We start from the raw sequence: 16,796 nt of genomic DNA, 5'->3' as shown, positions 1-16,796 counted from the left end.
AAAACTGACAAATCAAAAAGTTATGGTAGAGTTGCTGGAGTGAGGTGGGGGGGGTGGGAGGGATGGGGTGGCTGGGTGATAGACACTGGGGAGGGTATGTGCTATGGTGAGTGCTGTGAATTGTGCAAGAATGTTCAATCACAGATCTGTACCTCTGAAACAAATAATACATTATATGTTAAGAAAAAAAAAGAAGAAGATAGCAGGAGAGGAAGAATGAAGGGGGGGAAATCGGAGGGGGAGATGAACCATGAGAGACTATGGACTCTGAGAAAAAAACTGAGGGTTCTAGAGGGGAGGGGGGTAAGGATGGGTTAGCCTGGTGATGGGTATTAAAGAGAGCACGTTCTGCATGGAGCACTGGGTGTTATGCACAAACAATGAGTCATGGAACACTACATCAAAAACTAATGATGTAATGTATGGTGATTAACATAACAATAAAAAATTAAAAAAAAAACCCTAATGATGTAATGTATGGTGATTAACAACAATAAAAAATTTTTTAAAAAAGGCATGAGGAAAAAAAAGTTATGGTAAAATCATATTATTTAGAGACAGAGCACTAACTCCCAGAAGTAACAGCTGGGAAGGGATGGGTCAAGAGACTGTGGCTTATTACCATAATAATACATTATTTTTTTTAAAGATTTTATTTATTTATTCATGAGAGACAGAGAGAGAGAGAGAGGCAGAGGGAGAAGCAGGCGCCCAAGGAGCAGGGAGCCTGACGCGGGACTCGATCCCAGGACTCCAGGATCATGACCTGAGCTGAAGGCAGACGCTTAACCATCTGAGCCACCCAGGCGCCCAATACATTATTTTAGTGTTAGAAAAATTAACAAAAAAATCCTGTTCTATACACTTAATCATGATGAGCACTGAGTAATGTATAGAAGTGCCGAATCACCATATAGCACACCTGAAACTAATATAACACTATATGTTAACTATTCTGGAATTAAAAAAACTTAATAAAAGTTCTTTTATACTCAAGACTGATTAAAACACAATTCATGGCCACAAGAAATTTAGAATAGATTAGACAACAAAAATACAAATAAATTTTAATATGACATTCAATAATCATAGGGAGCCATTAATGCAGGGTTTTTTAGCCTACAAAATGTGCGAGAAACCTCCAAGCATATATATAATTGCCATTCTCTCATATGCCACTCGTGTATATATGAAACTTAAGATCTCTTATCTTGATTTTTCTTCTAGTTACAAAGTAGAGTAACACTGTTACCCTCAACTGAAGAATATTGTATTTCAAATTAGCCTAATGATATCGTACTCAAACAATCCAAACTACTCATCATTGCCTATATGGCTCTAAATGATCGGTCGTTGCCTCTCAGTACTACGTTCCTTCTCATTCACTACGAACTAACGGCACACACCAACCTACATTCTTCCCCAAATATGCAAGGCTTATTTCTACCATATGATTCTTCCCTATATCTTCATATGACTGAGTGAAACTTACCTTACTAGTACATCCCTGCATTCCATAATCAGTCCTATAGTAATAGCAAGCTTAACATTATGTTGTTACCTACAAAGTATGTGTTAGCCTAAAACACTGTTAGTAGTAAAGAAATAACTCAAAATATATGTTATTTGTGCAAAGTGTTAATAGTTCCCATAGGAATTGTCTCTTCAGACTTCACAACAACCTGCACAGTGTAGAAAGTGAAAAGGTATTATTTTCATTCAAAGATTGTGCAAACTGAGATTTACAGAAGTCAAATAATTTACCAAAGACCATATGGCTAGTAAGCAGGGACACAGGGTGAGATTTTAAACTCACCCATTTTGAAAAACAGTGATTTATCATTTGTTAAAAATGACACACAGAAAACGTTTACTCTTGAAAGGCAGAAAATTTGAAGATTCTTGTCTCCAGCACTGAATCACTATAGAGCATTGGGTAAACATGAACTCTCACTATTCTGTAATTCCTAAATAAAAATGACTGTGATATTCCAATGATTTCCAATGATTCACAATTGGAAAATGCTTAAATATCCTCAGATTAAAAACTGTGATGTTACAAATTCTTCATATTTGTGTATTCATTCATTTATTCAACAGATAATTAATGAGAACCTCCCCTGTGCTAGGCACTGTACTGGGTTCTGCGAATAGAGCAATGAATAAGACACACAAGGTTTCTATTTCTTTGGAAAATAGAAGGGAATTACTGTCCCTACGACAAATTTGGGTAGTGTGAATTTTAGTGAATATTGATACTATAGCACAAATGTGTACCAAAAAACCAAACTACTCTATCAAAGAGTATGTAAACCTTTCCTCCCAATAGATTATTAAATTCTAAAAGTAATAAGTATCTAAATAATGTTAATTTACTCTTTGTGAAACATCTAATAGAAAAAATTAAGCTACTAAATATTTAATTTTATTCAACTAATACACTTACAAATTGTTTAAGATTTCTTATGTATGTTAGGCATTCTACCAAAATTCTTTTGAGTATGTGCAATATACTAGGAACTATTTAAGGATTCTAAACTTTGATGAAAACATTTTACCCCTATTTGTGAGACAATTAAGAAACTGTATGCCACTTATGACTAAGGTATACAAACTCATTGTTCTTTTTGGACTGGTCTCAAATGCAATGTTTGTGGCTTCTTCCATACACGTTCTAATTTTCTTTCCCCTTATCTATTCTATCATCTTCCTATACACATAAGACATATCCAAGATTCACCTTATCCAGGAATTATTTTCTGCTGATTCTTCAGTTGATCTCTCTTTTTGAGCTTCACCTGCACATCAATTATTAACTATATATTCCTTCATATTTTTATATGTACATCTACTTGTATAACATGTTTTCTCATCTATACAATGGGAAAAAATAATAATAACTATAGCTCCTAATTGCTTTGTGGATAAACTTGGGTATTGCATATATACTGTGCATATTAGCACAGTAAGTGCTTAATAAATGTTACTGGTATTTTAATTAGTGTTGCTCTTAATAGGAATAAATAAGTGTAAACTAATTGATTAAGTTAGTCTCATTCAGTGGTTAATGGAAATTAGTTTTTTGCAATTATGTTTGATAATACTAGTAACTTCTTTTTCTTTCATCTCTTTATTATAACTTAAATACAAATTCTAAATTTTACATCAGTAAATTGCATAATTTAGAAATGACAATAACTCTTTTACTAAATATTATAAAGTAAGTAATAATATCCTATTCTTATAGATTCTCACTTAATTTAGTTCACAAAATAGACACTGAAAGATGATTTTTGTAGCATTATAATGTAGCTAATAGCAAACTGGGAACTACTTTGCAATTTATTCTAAATCTTCAACAAGGTTTCCTTGGAGGTTGCCAACCTAAAAACTCACTAGCCCCAATGTAGTTAAGATAAATGAAGTGTCAGGAAAGATTTTGTGGCAAGTATGAAGGCCTATTTGGCTGGTAATTTTTCTCCATCTGCCAATTTACAAAATCCTCAACCATTCTTCCAAAAAAACACCATTTTTTTTTGTTTCCTGAGCACTAGTTATAAATCAAATTAGAAATCCCCAAAGTGCTCTTGCTGCTTGTTGGCCAGATCTAGTATTTCTCCTAATTTATTCATATTCTTCCTTGCCACTTACATTATTTCAAAGACTAAAAAAAAATTTTTGAGCAAAAATCCTGATGGCCCCTCTTGTGGACTTACCGTAATACAAAGGTTTGTAGTAAGGTAATGTGAGGATGTTCTGTCACAAAATCATCACAATGATGTAAGCATCAATATGAATATACTATGAAAATGAATCACTGCATGAATAGTTAAAAGACAAGATGACAGGGGCGCCTGGGTGGCTCAGTTGTTAAGCTCGTTAAGCGTCTGCCTTGGGCTCAGGTCATGACCCCAGAGTTCCGGGATTGAGCCCCTCAACGCATCGGGCTCCCTGCGCAGCAGGGAGCCTGCTTCTCCCTCTCCCACTCACCCCTGCTTGTGTTCCCTCTCTCGCTGTCTCTGTCAAATAAATAAATAAAATCGTAAAAAAAAAAAAAAAACATGATGACAGTGATATGTTAAAACTGTACAAAGACAAGGCAGTAATCCAAGGTAGAGGCTTTTTTTTAGACACAAAGAGCAAGGCTGTCAAATTCAGAATGACCCTCAAAATAACAAAATAGTTAAAAAGTTTGTCTTCACCTAGGAGTTCAACTTCCACTATCAACTTACTCGGTTCCTGTGGTACACAGGACACGATTCTACTCTCACCAAGGAATCATTATGGCAAAAGGGAATTTGAACCGTGACACCAACATTTGGCATTATTGAACCAAGAAAAAAAAATTGACTAAAGTAAAAATAGCCTTTCCCGCTCAAATCAAATACCTTCCCTAAATCCACCTTAGCTTGTCATGGCACTTACCCACTTAGATTTTAAAATAGTGACCACTTAAGAGATAAGACACAAAGCCACCTTGGACAAATAGAATTATATTTACTCTGCTGATGAGAAAGAGTAAGACAAAGAAAGAGTAAACAAGGGAATTCAAACACCTTCTCTAAAGCATGGCCAAGATGCTGTTTTAATTTCATTAACATGATCAGTTTCATTTTAATTAAATTTTTGGAGTTTGTATCAGTATTATAATGGGACTAGGAACATGTATAATAAAACTAATAATACACACTCTTCAGGTATGAGATGCTGTCATAAACTTGGATTATATATTTTAATTCTGTTTATTTTACAAAGTGCTTCCTTCACCTCCTAATTTCATGTGTCCATTCCTAGCTCCTAGCTCAAACACAAACACACACATCATAATAAAGTGAGGCTAAGAAACCATTCACGTTAGGAGTTTTTTTCTTAGTACCATGGCTCCTACCTTTAATAGACATATTTTTAGCTTAGATTTAAATGAGTAAAAGTTCACATGATTTCGTGCTTGCTTCAGCAGCACATACACTTTAAAAAATTATTTCAAGATTTTGTCCATTTATTTCATACATCCAACTCATTAAAATGATAATTATTTTGCAAGCTTCACCGCCAGAAAAATACAAGGAATCACAAGACAGACACACAAATAGAGAGCAAGACACAGACATTGTTAATAATAATCCACTAAAACATTCTGTTGCAAACATTTCCCATCCCCCCTCTGTTGCAAATATTCTATCTTGAAAATAAAACATTTCTGTTGACGTCTTGCTAACTAGCTATCCTCAAAAGAACACTGATCTCAGCCAATAGGAGAACTGCATTCTGTTCTTGGTTGTGACGTGTCATTGAACCTCTCTACAATTATGTCAAATGAGGACTGCTATTCTTTCCCTCTTGTTTATTTCAAAAGCATATTCCATAAGAATGGAAGGCATGCAATATGAAAGGAACAACCAAACAATAGGACCCCACCTCCCAGACCCAGAGAGCAGCTGGTTAGCCCTAAAGACCCATGCTTTTCAGTTCTTGTCCTAGGGACAATATTTTGCACTTTTCTTGTTTAGCATTTAATATCTTTTATTTATATGCATTTTTATCACTTCCAAGGATCCTCTCTACAAATTAATTCAAGCCAATGACACCATAATAACATTTATCACTTGCTCAACCTCTATCTTGCTGGGAAGTTGGAATTTATTAAGGATTTTAAGTTCCAACCAAATATTGATGCAGCTGCTCCCTGAAGTTTTAGGGTATGTTAAAATTGTGTGCTTTGGAGAATGAACATTGAAGGTGCTCAGCTTTCTATATCTCCTCTCCTTCCATGTCTCAACTCACTTTTATTTAGCTTTATACTTTTTTAAGTAAGCTCTACACCCAACATGGGGCTTGAACTCACAAACCCAAGATCAAGAGTCACATGCTCTACTGGCTGAGCCAGCCAGATGCCCCTAATATGGTGCCCCTAAATATGAATTTAGCTTCATATTTTATTTTATTTATTTTTGTTTAATGATTTTATTGACTTATTTGAGACAAAGAGAACGAGAGGGGGAGGGGCAGAGGGAGAAGAAGAAGCAGACTCCCATGCTGAGCAGGGAGCCAGACAGGGGCTCAGTCCCAGGACCTTGAGATCATGACCTGAGCTGAAGGCAGAGGCTTAACCGACTGAGCCGCCCAGGCGCTCCTATTTTTTTTTTAAAGATTATATTTATTCATTTGAGAGAGAGAGAGAGGGAGAGTGTGCAAAAGCAGTGGGGAGAGGCAGAAGGAGAGGGAGAGGCAGACCGCCTGTTCAGCAGGGAGCCCAACATGGGGCTCGTGGGGCTTGATCCCAGGACCCTGACTGAGATCATGACCTGAGCCGAAAGCAGACGCTTAATGGACTGAGCCACCCAGGCGCCCCTAGCTTTATATTTTAAATGAAGATATCACATACTCTCCAGGAGTACTAAGATTATTAATGAAATAGCCTCTAATGCAGATTAGGATTCACTAACTAGGTTTGGCATAGAGTTTGCTATGGAGTGTGGTAGGGGTGAAGGTAGAAGAGGAGAGTGTTAAATAAAAAAGCATAATTAATAGAATTTACTGAATTCAAAACTATGTATAAAACTAATCCATGTGTCACAATTACTTGAGCAGAAATTAGACAAGATGACTTTGTAAAAAAGTTAATGAAATTGCAGATTTTAAGGCAATACATTTGTAACTCAGAAGCAGTTTCCTTATTTTATTCACACACACCGAGAGTTTATCATTACAAAGCACTGTGATCTAGTCCTTTAACCCAGAGACCTAAGAAAGATAGCGAATGGGGCGCCTGGGTGGCTCAGTTGGTTAAGCGACTGCCTTCGGCTCAGGTCACGATCCTGGAGTCCCGGGATCGAGTCCCACATCGGGCTCCCTGCTCGGCAGGGAGTCTGCTTCTCCCTCTGACCCTCTTCCCTCTCGTGCTCTCTATCTCTCATTCTCTCTCTCTCTCAAATAAATAAATAAAATCTTTAAAAAAAAAAAAAAAAGAAAGATAGCGAATGTTATTAGAGTTCAGAGTGGGAAGAGAATATGACCTTGAAACAATTCCAAATTTACTTATTTCATATATAAAAGTTGCTAAAAATACACCATTAATGATATATCTCTTTCATAAGACATTTTATATTTTTTAATTGTTTACTTCTGCTGATCTAATGCCCCTTTAAAGTGAGCTTCTGCTACGTGTCATCATATCTTCTCTCTACCATGTAAGCTCTTCTAAGAACTTAGTGAATTCTGTGGATCCTCAGTGATGATTTGCAGATAAAGATTATAATGTATTCAACCAAACAGAGTGGCATCAACCTCTTTTGGGACCATCTAGAAGTAATTCAGTTGGCCCATGAATATAAACCTCTTAATGAAAGAGGGGAAGCTGGCCTTCAAAACAAAGACTACAGGCTAGAGAAAAAAAAAAATTCAGTAAGAACAAGATGGCTTAAAATAGTTTATACAAACATGAAATGAGTTTTGTTTGGATTCTAAATTTGCAGTGAATTTACAACTCATTCTACCCCAAAATTCCTCTTTATAAGATGTACAATTATGCTGAATGTCTCAGTATTCCAAAGACACTCAAATAGCTACTACCATCCACCTTAAAAAAATTGTTTTAAATATATACATAAATTTGGTACTCAAAGTTCAGTACCAATACCACTTCATAGAACCAGGCACCTCAGTTTCAACCTACAACTCCCAAATTGTTTCCGTTTCTACACCACTGCAACTAACAATCCTGCCAGACTGCACAAAACCATTCAGTGGTTTTGTCTGATGTGGAAAAAAGTCCATGAGGGACTAGGAGGTGCCACCAAATTCATGCCAGGATAAAGATCTAAGTTAGTTGGGCTAGAAATTGGTGCCTTAACCCAATGCATCACCTTCTTTCCATTCTCTATCTTTTTGAGTAAAAATTATTTTACCATGGTAATTTTGTATTTATCACTCAAACAAAAAACTGCTTTGTACGAAGGAATGCTAGTGTACCTGAAGGAACCATTCTGGTAGGTTTTTGGAAGAGTTCATTTTTCTAACGTTAAAACTTAGGCTGCATAGTGATCAACAGAGGACTGTGGTTGGCTGAGGAGAACATGAAGTTAGCCTGTCAGGACGTCTGAGTTCTAGTTCTGCTGCCACCAGTAACTAATTATAATCTCTTTAGCAAGTCATCACACTGTGCCATAATCTTCCCACACTGGCTCTCAACTTCACAGCATTGCCAGGAGAGCCAGATGAAATATTCCAAATGAACAGAAAAGTACTTAATGAACTTAATAAATTAACCAATCAAAATTAATAAAATAACTTAATTTTATTGGTTTTTTTTTAACCCAGAGAAAATTCTATCAATAAATATTATCTGTCATCCAAAAAAAATTATCCAAGGCTAAGTACTATTCTGAGATTGTTTCCTTAAAAACCAAATTATAAATCTAGAAAAGTAAACATAGCTCAAAATCATTTCTATAAATACTTATTATATTAATTCAATGATGAAAAATAGAGCTTGAAGAGTACTCCCTCTGTTTCAGATGACAGTTGCCATAACAGCAGGAATTACTAGGCTCACTTCTTCCAATCACAGTTTCTCTTCTCTCTTGGTAACCTTTTATTGACTTCAGAAGAGATTTTTGCCTTCGGTAGGGGGAGAGACAAATAGAACTCAGTCTACAATTTTCACTCCAGGAGAGAAGTCACTTATGAATGTGATTTTAAAACCAAATAAAGCTATCCTATTTCAGTAGAGAAGTTTTCTAAAATGGAAGCTTTTAAATATCACTGAATAAAAATAATTTTTTGCTGTAAATTTGGCATCAAAGAATGTAGAAGGAATACATAATAAACCCGTTTATCCAAAACTCAAAAGGTAAAATTAAAACAACCAGCATCTTTCCATGGTATTGTATAATCTGGATTTCATAAAGACGTACCGACGTACCCAAGTCAATGCCGGAGGCTGCCAGAATTTCTGATTCATCATATATTAAATTATATTCAAAGAAATTTTCATATTAAGTACTAATTGTAGTCTAGCTCTGCGAATGCATACTAAACCATGGATAAAAATATAATTCTCATGTAAATGAAATACCTAATTCTCCATCTTTTTGGAAAAAAATAGAGAATACTATAATAAGTTACTAATATAAACATAAACTGCTTCAAATGCTGGTATGACTATTTTTCTATATTTAAGTCAATACAAAATACTAAAATGGTTTAATCTATGGCCAACTGGTTGTAATAAGAGCTCCAAACTCTTTTTTTCAATTTTTAAATTTTAATTCCAGTATAGTTAGTATACAGTGTTATATTAGTTTCAAGTGTATAACATAGTGATTCAATAATTCTACATATTACTCAGTGCTCATCATAACAAACTCTTTCATGCTTGGAAAATTACATATCCCTTATGCTTAGACTGCAAATAATGCTATTCTGGCAAATTTTAAAGTTAGCATTAGCAAAGTAAAAGAAAATTTTACCATTAATATGAATATTTAAAATCCTTATCTTTTCCCCCAAAAATGATACTTTCAGGTATAAAAATGCAAAGTTTATTCTTATTTCACTTCAGACCAATACTTATTCCTCTTTTTGGCAATGAGTGTTTCAACATCTTGAAAATGCATTTGAGCTTATTTTAATATTATTGACTTCTTTCATCAAATCTAAAAGGGGGTTAAACATAATCCACAAAACGCAAATAATTTTTGGAAGCATTTCTTAGTGGACTTCTATGCTGTAATATATTCAATTAAGGATAAGAGACTTTTAAGTAATCTTTAGGGAAAGCCACCTGCCAAACAATACAATGTTCATGGTAAGAAAATTATCTTTGGGATTTGTAATTTCAAATCAAAATAAATCATCAACTTCAAAAAGAATGATTTTCTGTGTCAAATAGAAATGTTAACATTGTGAAAAGCTTGTACCTATGAATCATTTAAAAATCATCCCAGGATATTTCAACTTGATCTAAGCCATAACTGGAAATTTTCAGAGCCAACTGCAAGCTACCTTTATAGTCTATTTTGAATTTAGAAAAACTGAAGTGCAAAAATCACATAAAGATATGATAAGGAGTCTGGTGTTCTGAACTCCTGTCATCTTGCCAAACACAGTTCACCATCTAAGAAGCCAACCTCTCTGTGTTTGTTAAGGGGCACAGATATCCTCCATTTGACTGTAGGATATGGTTCTCTCTCTTCAAATATTGATGTGAAAGCCTTTTGGCTAAGTATAAGGACAATTTTTCCCTGGAGAAACTGCAGCTGTGAGAGTTGACCTCAGCCTTTTAAGACCAAAAGATTCTGTCTGGGAAAATGACTTACTGATTATCACAGTTAGCCAGAATAAAAGGCCTCAGTCTTCAGAGATTCTTCACTGAATAACTGCTCTCTTTTAGTATTCTTAATATATCATAAAGTACCACCATATTGCACAACTCCAGAGGATAACATTCATAGAGAATACAATGAGGGTATGCTCCCCGGAGTTCTGAAATTTAGCCCTGGTATTGCCATCATCAGTAAAGCTTTCTTGCTTTCTTGTTAAGTTCTGCTTATGAAACCTGGACTTATTTAATGATATAGTCTACTTATTGTAGATATGCTGCCCAGATCAGATCACCTTACCAATTTATAGTTCTTGCCAGCCTGATAAAGATCTGCACTCTTATATCTAACCTACAACACCTATTCCTGCCTTTCAAAAAGGGATTTTGCTTGCTTAAGGCAGAGACAGAGAAAAATTCTACTTAACTTCTACTGAAATCAAAAAACTGATCACTCATGATAAATACTCTATGTAGTAGAAAGACCACTCACAGGAGTGAGAAGATCTACCATTTGTTACTTATATGCCTCAGATCACTCGTCTACAGGTTAGGGACAATAATATAATTGTCTCAACCATTTCATAGAATTATTATGATAATTACCAGAAAATATGCCAAAGTGCTCTATAAGCTGAAACCCAGTATGTAAACATTATTTTGCAAATACATAAATCTTTAATGGAAACGTCTTCTCAATATTAACTGAACACAGCAATGTTAAATTATTTGGAACAGAATTTCTAAGGGTTCATTTGTTTAAAGGACCATATTTAGGGTGTCTTTTTTCAGATGGGTTATTTTTTTAAAATAAAATTTGCTCAGGGGCGCCTGGGTGGCTCAGTCGGCTAAGCGTCTGGCTTCAGCTCAGGTCATGATACTGGGATCCTGAGATGGAGCCCCACATCAGGCTCCCTGCTCGGCGAGGGGTCTGCTTCTCCCTCTCCCACTGCCCCTCCTCCCCGCTTGTGCTCGTACTCTCTCTCAAAGAAATAAATAAAATCTTTTAAAAAAATAGCTCATATATGAACTAGAGAAGCATGTGATGTAATTTCTTTCTACAAGGTAAAATAAAGGTTGTTAGATTATAACACACAACAGTGTCTTTGCCTGCTAATTGTTTCACTTAGGTACAGATTTTTAGCAGTTTAGAGATTTCATATTATACATTTATAGTTTCAGGGAATGAGCATTCCTATATAATCAATTGTTAGCAGATTTCTGGTTCTGTTTTTGAATTTTATAGTCATCAAATAAAACCCAAAACATCGCTTTTAATGCCATAGGCACAAAGTGATCAACTAAACTTAAAAAACAAAAATCCATTTGTTCCAGGTTTAAACCCAATCATTTTATCAGATCTCAGATGAACTTACTTCTAAAACAAACCTGAAAAAAATACAGCTAACCTGGTAAATGCAATCTCCTAAGAGACAAAGGGATGCAAAACATTTAGTATTACATAAAGGTAGAAGTGAGAATTATTATTCTAAGAACCCTACATCAATTAACTTACTAATGGTAATGGTAAAATGCTTGGCAGGCCTTATATAAGTAACATCTCTATCCTTTCATTCTGATTATGTCTTAAAATAGTCAAAAAGGAAGGAGAAAAAGTGAAAGAGAGAAGAAAATACTTAATATAAAAATTCTACCAAATCTACCAATGATCCAAACCAAGCGTATATGAACCAAGAATTTAGTCATAACACCTCAGGCAGCTGAGTAAAATGCTTCAACCACCACTGATTTTCTTGGCCTTGTGGACTTACACTCTGAAAACTATAACTCTGCTATATAAGATGTGTGAGACTCTATGCTGTATAGGATGTGTGAGACTCTTATATAACTAGTATGTCCATTATAGTCTACTTCCATCAAAATCCATGCTCCTAAACCTATCCTCTTAATGATCCCATATTCTCACAAATTGGTCATAGATTTAAAATGCAGGTTATTCTAAGTGTTAAATCAGTAAAGTCTAAATTCAGTACAACTAAATGCTGTTCTTGCAGTCAATACAAGTTCCAGAGGATACCTCCCACCCCCTGATCTGCTACCATGTCCAGTAGTAGAGCTGCTCTATTCTATAAGTACTGTTGTTTCTGATAACTTTGAGGGGGAAAAAATGAAAGAAAATAAATTATAGAAGTCTATCCAAAAGGCACAGAAAACAACCAAGACAGATTCTCTTCTTTCTAAGCTTCCATTCCAAGAAAAAGAAGTGGGGGTGAGGAGACTCTTTTAATATAGGCCAATTAACGGAGCACCTGCCTGGCTCAGTCAGAGGAACATGTAATTCTCCATCTTGGGGTCATGAGTTCAAGCGCCACATTGGGTGTAGAGATTAATGAATTAACTAATTAATTAGAGGCCAGTTAATATATGAACCAAGACAAGGGAATGGAGAATGATATGTGACACCAGAGTCCTTCAAAATATTACAAAGATAATCATGGAAGTGAGACATTAGTACAAATAAATGAATTCAGTAAAGTTGCAGGATAAAAAATACACAGAAATTGGGTGCTTTTCTACATAGTAATAATGAAGTAGCAGAAAGAGAAATTAAGAAAATAATCCCATTTACAACTGCACTAAAAAGAATAGAACACCTAGGAATAAATTTAACCAAGGAGGTGAAAGACCTGTACTCTGAAAACCTTAATAAGACAATGATGAAAGAAACTGAAGAAACGGAAACAAATGGAAAGATACATCATGCTCATAGGTTGAAATAATTAATATCATTAAAATGTCCATACTACCCACAACCATCTACAGACTCAATGTAATTCCTATCAAAATACCAGTAGTATTTTTCACAGAACCAGAATAAATAACACTAGGTTGTATGGAACCACAGAAGACCTCACGAACCTCTGGTAGGAATGTAAATTGGTGCAATGATTGTGAAAAACAGTACTGAGGTTCCTCAAGAAATTAAAAATAGACATGTCGTATGATCCAGTAATTCCACGACTGGGTATTTACTCAAAACAAAAACACCAATTAAAAAGGTACACACACACCCTCTGTTTTTTGCAACATTATTTACACTAGCCATGATGTGGGAGCCATCGATAGATGAATGGATAAAGAAGATATGGTATATATATATATACAGTGGAGTATTAGTCATAAAAAAGGAATAGGACCTTGCCATTTTCAACAACATGGATGGACCGACAGGGTATTATATGAACTGAAATAAGTTAGACACAGAATGATAAATACCACATGACTCACTTATGTGTGGAATCTAAAGAACAAATGAACAACAGCAAAAGCAAAGAGAGATGGGCTCAGAAATAGAACAAACTGGGGGCTGCCAGAGGAGAAAGGATTGCGAGGAGAGGTGAAAGAGATGGAGGAAAATAAGAGGGGCAGATGTCCAGTTATAAGATAAATAGATCACAGGAATGAAAAGTACAGCATTGGAAATAAAAATAATAATACTGTAATAATGTTATATGGTGACAGATAATAACACTTTATCTTGAATTGGAATTAAGTCACCTTTAACAGTCCAACTCCAGATCCTTAAATGAGAACATTTATCAGTAGATATTGCACTTATGGTAGGTAATATTTCTAAAAACTATAAGGTAATACTAAAGTTTATAAGTTAAATCTGATTTTTCTCACAGTCACAACAGTGAACTGAAGGTCTGAAAAATTTATTCCCCAACTGCTGTCAGTCCTCTCTGGGAATTACTCTGTTGAAGGGATCAGTTTGCCCCAGATCATACCCCCTCCGGGGGGCAGCTGACATCAAATGACTGGTGAATGAAGGACTACAAAGATCTACCCTCCTTACCATAAACGGGAACAGCTCGAATAGCCTTCCCGTGGGATTGGCTGAGGCGACTGTTGGGACTGCTGCAAAGCCCTGTTTCTCCTTTGGCCCAATCCTGATTCGTTCCCTCCCACCATAGGTATAAATTCCACAAGTTCTCATTAGCAAACATCCTTCATATTAATCCTGCTTCCTGGGGCACCAACCTACCAACCTGCAACTATTGTAGATAAATCAAACAAGATTACATATTTAAATCAAGCAAGACTCAATATATAACCAGTCACGTGAAATTCTATTTACAATCATACCGTATCATATGCTACTGCACAAAATTCTCTTTCTCAATTTAGAATTTCTATTTAAAAGAAACTGAGGCTGGGTGGCTCAGTTCGTTGAGTGTCCACTCTTGGTTTCTGTTCAGGTCATGGTTTCAGGGTCGTGAGATCAAGCCCCAAGGAGGGCTCCTAGCTAAGGCGGAGTCTGCTGGAGATTCTTTCTCTCCCTCTGGGGTCCCCCAGCTTGCATGCTCTCTCTTTCTCTCAATAAATAAATCTTAAAAATTTAAATAAATATTTAAAAATTTTTTAAAAAACAACCAAAGGATGAACACCTACCTTCATTAAGGTCATGAAATTCAGGATGTTTAGAGGGCTATTTTGAAAGGAAAATTTTTTTTAAGATTTATTTATTTATCTCAGCAGCAGAGAGAGTGTGTGTGCACACGAGTGGGAGGTGCACAGGGAGAGGGAGAGAGACTCTCAAACAGACTCCTCTCTGAGCTCAGAGCCCGACATGGGGCTCAATCTAATGACATTGAGATCATGACCTCAGTGGAAACCAAGAGTCAGATGCTCAACCAACTGAGCCACCCAGGTGCCCAGAAAGGAAATATTTAATAAAGACTTAAAGTCATTAACTTTTTAGAGTTGGTCCTAGTATGTCTGCTTTGCTTCCTTCTTCTAACTTCACATTTTGTATAGAAAATATGGTTATCAGAAATCAATTTGTCTATGTTTAAAAAGAAACTCCGTTTGCTTATTTACCCTATCATTTCACCAATAACTGGATTTCTTTTGTTTTTCTGTTTGATCTGTACTTTCTTCTTATTTTCTTACATAAACTGTTTTTTCTTTTTTTTATTTTAAATTTTGGTAGTTAACATACGCTGCAACATTGGTTGTTTCTGGAGTAGAATTCAGGGACTCATCACTTCCATACAACACCCAGCGCTCATCACAAGTACCCTCCTTAACACCCATCACCCACCTAGCCCATCCCCTACCCACCTTCCTCCACCAACCCTCAGTTTGTTCTCTATCATTTAGAGTCTCCTATGACTTGTTTCCCTCTCTCCTTTTCTTCCTTTCCGCCTTCCCATATGTTCATCTGTTTCCTTTCTCAAATTCCACATATGAGTGAGATCATATGGTATTTGTCCTTCTCTGATTGACTTATTTCACTTAGCATAATACACTCTAGCTCCATCCATGTCATTGCAGATGGCAAGATTTCATTTTTTTTGATGGCTGAGTAATATTCAATTGTATATATATACTATATATTTTTAGTTGAATTTCTTAGGGAAATATGAGAGGCAAAGACACCCCAAGTGACAAAAAGAAAATTCTGAAAATGTCCCTTCAAGCCAAGTGGGGGCCTGGCCTTGACCTCCCCAAAAGGACAAGAAACTGGTGGGTTAGGAACAACATTTTCTGGTGGCCACCTTGCCAGGGCATAAGTGTCTCAGCCAGGACTGCCTCCCACCCCCCACCAAAGGTGGAAAGGAGACAAAGACTTATAGAATCAATGCAGAGGCAACAGGAGCTGTAAGGAAAGTCAGAGAGCGAGAGAGAGAGAGAGAGGTGGGGAGGACCTTGACAAAGAGTCCCAGGCGTTTGGCTTGGAGAGCCCCAAATACACTGACAAACAGTTCTACAAAATGTTACTTAAAGCATAAAATGCCTGGGCGCCTGGGTGGCTCAGTTGGTTAGGCAACTGCCTTCGGCTCAGGTCATGATCCTGGAGTCCCGGGATCGAGTCCCACATCGGGCTCCCTGCTCGGCGGGGAGTCTGCTACTCCCTCTGACCCTCTTCCCTCTCGTGCTCTCTCTCATTCTCTCTCTCTCAAATAAATAAATAAAATCTTTAAAAAAAAAAAAAAGCATAAAATGCCTAATGTTGGTTCCAAGAGCTCCCCTGGACGTCTTCCCACATGCCACATCACACACCGATGTACATGGCAGAGCCCAAAGGCCACACTTTTGGAAAAAAGAAAAACAAGAATAAGTCCTGTTGCTCCTTAAGGAGAGAGGAAGGAGCTGAGGCTGCTGGGGCCTTTCCCGCACTGGCCTATATTCTGTGAAGCAACTTCCCAGCAGCAGCATGGTGTAGTTCTAGGTGAGGGTCTCACCTTTTGTCACCCGTGCTTCAATGTACTCTATTCTCCGTTTGAGGGCTGTCAGTTTCTCGTTTAGTGTTGCAAGTCTTGAATGACAAGACATATGAAACGAGTTGAGAAAGTCTGCGATTTTCTTGATGCTGCTGGTGATGACTTCAATGTATTCCCGGTTCGCCCAGTCCTGGTGACTCTCCTGCTGCACTGGATCCTCTTGACCCGCCATGGCTGCCACCTGACGAGGAACCACTGCACAGGCCTATATATACTATATCTTC

General features: G+C 36.5%; 1 protein-coding gene and 1 pseudogene across 2 annotated transcripts in view; both read right to left on the bottom strand.

Moving 5' to 3' along the window:
* The window catches only part of ADAMTS6 (ADAM metallopeptidase with thrombospondin type 1 motif 6), a 305,810-nt gene that overhangs the window by 209,648 nt on the left and 79,366 nt on the right, over positions 1 to 16,796 (bottom strand). The gene's annotated exons all lie outside the window — the stretch shown is intronic.
* Positions 16,491 to 16,753, bottom strand: LOC112839827 (probable protein BRICK1 pseudogene; annotated as a pseudogene).

This window comes from Callorhinus ursinus, unplaced genomic scaffold, assembly GCF_003265705.2.
Source record: "Callorhinus ursinus isolate GAN/ISIS: 27379988/994484 unplaced genomic scaffold, GSC_fseal_2.0 scaffold23, whole genome shotgun sequence".
Classification (NCBI taxonomy): domain Eukaryota; kingdom Metazoa; phylum Chordata; class Mammalia; order Carnivora; family Otariidae; genus Callorhinus; species Callorhinus ursinus.
The sequence above is the reverse complement of the archived record's forward strand: the minus strand, read 5'-3'. Positions and strand labels throughout refer to the sequence as shown.